The sequence below is a fragment of the Mauremys reevesii genome, linkage group 22 (assembly GCF_016161935.1).
Source record: "Mauremys reevesii isolate NIE-2019 linkage group 22, ASM1616193v1, whole genome shotgun sequence".
Classification (NCBI taxonomy): Eukaryota; Metazoa; Chordata; order Testudines; family Geoemydidae; genus Mauremys; species Mauremys reevesii.
This window is the reverse complement of record NC_052644.1, coordinates 20,581,622-20,587,024: the sequence shown is the minus strand read 5'-3', so window position 1 is coordinate 20,587,024 and position 5,403 is coordinate 20,581,622. Positions and strand designations below refer to the sequence as shown.

The window sequence follows — 5,403 nt, the reverse complement described above, 5'->3', positions numbered from 1 at the left end:
CTGCCGCAGGACTCCTGGGTTCTGTTCCACCTTGGAGAGGGGAGGGGAGGGGAGGGGGGTCTAGTGGTCAGAGCAGGGGGGCTGGGAGCCAGGACACCTGGGTTGCTCCCTGATCTGGGAGGGAAGTGGGGTCTAGTGGTTGGGGATGGGGGCAGGGGGGTTAGGGAACAGGGTTCAGTAGGAGGCACAATGGGTGGTTCTCTGGGTGTGTTGTGGAATCTCCCTGCGGGTGGGGGGCTATGACATTTACAAAGGGATTTTCTCTCTTTTAGCACCAGCCCCTTGGGGGTGTTGAAGACCCCGGCTCAGGAAGACCCCGTCTGTGAGTAACACACACAAGAGGTACCAGGGTGGGGCAGGACCCCTGGGGAAGGGAGAGGCTTTTGGTGGCTCTCCTTCCCCTCTAGTTCAGGGCCCTGCCTGTGTCGTCCCATCCCCCCCCCGCTCCCATCCCAGGCCTGGAGTCCCCCCCCCTTCACTTCTCCATCAGACCAGCCCAGCCAGTGACCTGCAGGGAATCCCCATCCGCTCCTGGCTCCCAGCCCCCTGCTCTAACCACTAGACCCCACTCCCTGCCCAGAGCCAGGGTGATGACCCAGGAGTCCTGGCTCTGAGTACACACACCCCCATAACCCCCTGGACTCTGCCCCTGTCTCTGTCTCTGTGCCTCAGTTTTCCTCTCTGTAACACGGGGCTAATGACCCTGGCCCATGCTGTGGGGAAGGGGAGGGGTGGCTGTGCTGGGCTCTGAGCCCCCTGGCTGGATGTGGGGGTCGGAGCTGGGTGTGGGGTTCTGCTCTGGGCCGGCCGGGGGTGCAGCTCAGCAGGTGTCTCTGTTCTGCAGACTCCAACATCGACGACGGGAAAGAGATGCAGACCCTGGTAAGTGTCCCCTGTTCACCCAGGGGGCCTGACCCCCAACCTTGACCTGCAGGGGTCCAGCAGCCCCCTCATAATCCCCCACACACCTTGCCTGACACACTCAGTGGTTTGGGGTTGTGCTGCTGGGATGGGGATGGGCTTATGGGAATGCCAGCTGGGATTGCAGGGGGTGGGTGTGTCTCCCTGTCACCCCCTGCTGGAGGGGATGGGCCCTGCTCTGTGTGTGGGGGGGGGAGGGATGTTTGGTGCATGCCACACACACACACACACACGAGTGACTCTCTTCCCTCCCACCCCAAGGAGCCTGACTCCGGCACCTACGCCGAGCTGGATCGCCAGACGCTGCAGCCCAATGTGTACGACATGATCAACATGAGCCAGGGAGTCCCGCAGTGAGAGCCCCCCACAGCCATGGGGCACCATCCCCCCAGGGGGCAACAGACTCACCCCCCTCCAGCGCCAGCTCCAGAGAACTCTGCTTCTAGGGAAGATTTAGGGGGGACGCTGCCCTCTCCCCGCTGCAGCCCCATCTCATCAAGCTGCTGTCCCCCTGCCCTGCCCAGACCCACATATGGGGGGAGGGGGGACTCAGCACTGGGAGGGGGAGGGGACACATTAAGGCAGCTTTGATGTTATTTTGCATCCTGTTAACTTCCAGATTTGTAATAAACACAGAACCACAAACCAGCCCCCAACCCCCCTGTCCTGGCGCCAGGAGAGTGTGTGTCACACCTGGGGGAGATGGGATTGCTCTGGGGAGGGGCAGGGTGCATAGGCGCTGTCAGGGTTCTCTCCCCACTCTGAACTCTGGGGTGCAGATGTGGGGACCCACATGAAAGATCCCCTAAACTTATATTCCACCAGCTTAGGTTAAAAACTTTCCCAAGGCACAAATTCTTTTCTAGCCTTAGTATCGCTGCCACCACCAAGTGATTTAAACAAACATTCAGGGAGGGGCCACTTGGAGCCCTATTCCCCCCAAAATATCCCCCCAAGCTCCTTCACCCCCTTTCTTGGGGGGAGGCTTGAGAATAATATACCAACCAACAGGTTAACAAAGTGAGCACAGACCAGAAAAACCAATCCGCTTCTTACAAGAACTTTATTATAAAGAAAAATAAAATAAAAAGGAAAAGAAGCACCTCTGTGAAATCAGGATGGAAGGTAATTTTACAGGGTAATAAAAAGATTTAAAACACAGAGGATTCCCCTCTAGGCTCAACTTCGAAGTTACAAAACAGGAATAAACCTCCCTCTGGGCACAGGGAAAATTTCACAAGCTAAAACAAAAGAGAATCTAACACATTTCCTTGCTGTTACTTACAACGTCTGTAATTGTAGATGTATCATTTCAGTAGGAGCTGGGTTACCTGCTTGGTCCCGCTCTTCGTCTCAAGAGCGAACACACATGAGAACAAACAAAGCCTCCCCACCCCCATTTGAAGGTATCTTCCTTCTCTATTGGTCCTTCTGGTCAGGTGCCAGCTGGATTAATTGACCTGATTAACCCCTTACAGGGAAGTGATTCTGTACCTCTGGCCAAGAGGGATTTTATAGTCCTGCGTGCGTAAAGGCTGTTCCCCTTTCCTTTATATTTATGACAGGTGCCGACTCCGTGGGTGCTCCGGCCCCGGAGCACCCATGGGGAAAAATTAGTGGGGGCTCTGCACCCACCGGCAACCAAGCTCCCCTCCCTGCCCCACCACCTCACCTTCCCTCCGCCTCCTCCCCTGAGCGCGCCGCGTCTCAGCTCCTCCACCTACCCCCCAGCGCTCACCGCCACCAAACAGCTGTAGCAAGCTCCGGGAGGGAGGCAGGAGGAGCGGGAACGTGATGTGCTCAGGGGAGGAGGCAGGGAAGAGGCGGGGCTGGGGCAGGGATTTGGGGAAGGAGTCAGAATAGGGGCAGAGAGGGGACGGAGTTGGTGCAGGGACTTTGGGGAAGGGATTGGAAAGGGGGCGGGAGGGGGCGGGGTCAGGGCAGGGCTGGGGGGCAGGCGGGGGTCAAGCACCCACCTGCACCTATGAAGTCAGCACCTATGGTGGTGGGGGGGGGCGGGCTCCTGCTCTAACCACTAGACACCACTTCCGTCCCAAAACCAGGGTCTATTACATGGTCGCTGCTGTGGAGTCAGGTTTACGCAGTGTTTCCCAGGCAGTCGCAGAATCAACAAGTGAGAACCGGCTTTGGTCATCATAGAATCACAGAATCTCAGGGTTGGAAGGGACCTCAGGAGGTATCTAGTCCAACCCCCTGCTCAAAGCAGGACCAAACCCAACTAAATCATCCCAGCCAGGGCTTTGTCAAGCCTGACCTTAAAAACCTCTAAGGAAGGAGATTCCACCACCTCCCTAGGTAACCCATTCCAGTGCTTCACCACCCTACTAGTGAAAAAGTTTTTCCTAATGTCCAACCTAAACCTCCCCCTCTGCAACTTGAGACCATTGCTCCTTGTTCTGTCATCTTCTACCACTGAGAACAGTCTAGATCCATCCTCTTTGGAACCCCCTTTCAGGTAGTTGAAAGCAGCTATCAAATCCCCCCTCATTCTTCTCTTCTGCAGGCTAAACAATCCCAGCTCCCTCAGCCTCTCCTCAGAAGTCATGTGCTCCAGCCCCCTAATCATTTTTGTTGCCCTCCGCTGGACTCTCTCCAATTTATCCACATCCTTCTTGTAGTGTGGGGCCCAAAACTGGACACAGTATCCAGATGAGGCCTCACCAGTGCTGAATAGAGGGGAATGATCACATCCCTCGATCTGCTGGAAATGCCCCTATTTATACAACCCAAAATAACATTAGCCTTCTTGGCAAAAAGGCCACACCGTCGACTCATATCCAGCTTCTCATCCACTGTAACCCCTAGGTCCTTTTTCTGGTCACACTTCCCCTTTTCATGCATTTTTTGGCTGCTGCTTTAGCAACTTAGGATCTAAATTTATCCCTCTCGTGTCCCATTATGGGGGCCAGAAACCACAACCCCCCCCCCACCCCTCTGTCCCGTCTCTGTCTCACACTACTTGGCTACGAACAGCATCTGCAGCGACACTACCTGAGAAGGAGGTTGGCCAGGTCCCTCCACCCTCATGCTCCAGGGCGGGTGCTGGGCCCTGCCGGGTCAGGAAGGAATCTCTGCCCTGCTCCATGGGAGAGGGTCTCTCCGTGGGGGGCACTGTGTGTGTGTGTTGGGGGGGAGCCCTCCTGTGCTCTGAGCTGCGGCTCCAGGGAGGCTAGACGGGCCTGTTGGAAAAGGTCAGGGCAGCCGGGGCACCTCTTGACACCTTCTGAGATTCCCCCTTTTGCGGCCGGTCCCAGACTGGGCAGCTCCCATGTGGGGCTGGGAGGTGATGGGAGTGGGGCTGAGCAGCTGCAGGAGGGGATGTGGTTTGCTGGCCATGGGAGGGAGCTGGCTTTGCTCTGACCACGGTAGATTTGGCTCGAGATTGCAAGGACAGGAAGAAAGGGGCCGAGCGCGTCATGGGCTTCCTGTGGCTGCAGCCCCCGGCGCAGTTCCTCATTCCGCTCGCACTCGGGCCTCAGGCTGGGTGGAGCTCAACACCGGGGTGTTTTACCTCTGGGGGGCTGTGACAAAGTGCTGGATTTTCTTGGTTTTTCCAATGGTTTGCATGCTGACGGGGTGGGACTCAGTTTCCCTGGGTGTTACTGGTTTAACGAGGTGGTTAGGATTGGTCAGTCACATTTCAGTAAAATGATTGGTTAAGGTATAGCTGAGAATATCCCTATATAAACTGGGGTCAAACGGGAAGTAGGAAGCGAAACTGGACTCACGTTTGCTAATGGGAAAGGGGGCAGAACGGGAACAGAATATAGGGAACGGGGAACGGACACAGGCAACGTTCTGTGGCCTCAGAGCCGGGAAGGGGGACGTGGGGTAAACGCTCTGCGGCATCGGAGCCGGGAAGGGGACACTGGGGGACAGACAGTATCGGCGTATGGAGATCAGCCCGACTGGTGTGAAGGGCTTTGGAATCTGCTTGCTTGGAAACTAACCCCACGTAAACATCACATTGTCTGCGCTTCGGACGTCTGGTCTTTTGCTGCTCTGTCTGCATGACAAGAACCAGGGAAGTGGGAGGGCTGAGGGAAAGCCTCTAACAGACACCCCAGTGACTGGTGACCAGAGCATGGGTGGCAGGTTTGTCGAAATTTTGGTGGTGCCCAGAACCTGCCCCCACAACTCCATCCCCCCAACCTCTGCCCCCCACCTGCCTAAGGCTCTGGGAAGGGGGTTGGGTGAGGGCAGGAGGTCTGGGGTGCAGGTCCTGGGCTGGGGATTAGGGTGCAGGAGGGGTACAGGGTGCAAGCTCTGGCATGGAGTTTGGGTGCTGGGTGCAGGCTCCGGGCTGGGGCAGGGGGTGGGTGTGCAGGACGGACTGAGGGGTGAAGCCTCTGGGATAGAGTTTGGGGGTGAGAGGGGGTGCAAAGGGAGGGGTGCAGGCTCTGGGAGGGAGTTTGAGGGCAGGAGGGTGTGTGGGAAGGGGAGGGGTGAATGCTCTGGGAG

At 57.0% G+C, this 5,403-nt stretch overlaps 1 long non-coding RNA gene across 1 annotated transcript; it reads left to right on the top strand.

The window, feature by feature from the left end:
• Window positions 1-270: 270 nt before the first annotated feature.
• On the top strand, window positions 271-1,691 carry LOC120388399. The gene is made up of 3 exons (XR_005590558.1): window positions 271-322; window positions 845-882; window positions 1,183-1,691. It is a non-coding gene; the product is annotated as an uncharacterized LOC120388399 (long non-coding RNA).
• The last annotated feature ends 3,712 nt before the right edge of the window (window positions 1,692-5,403 follow it).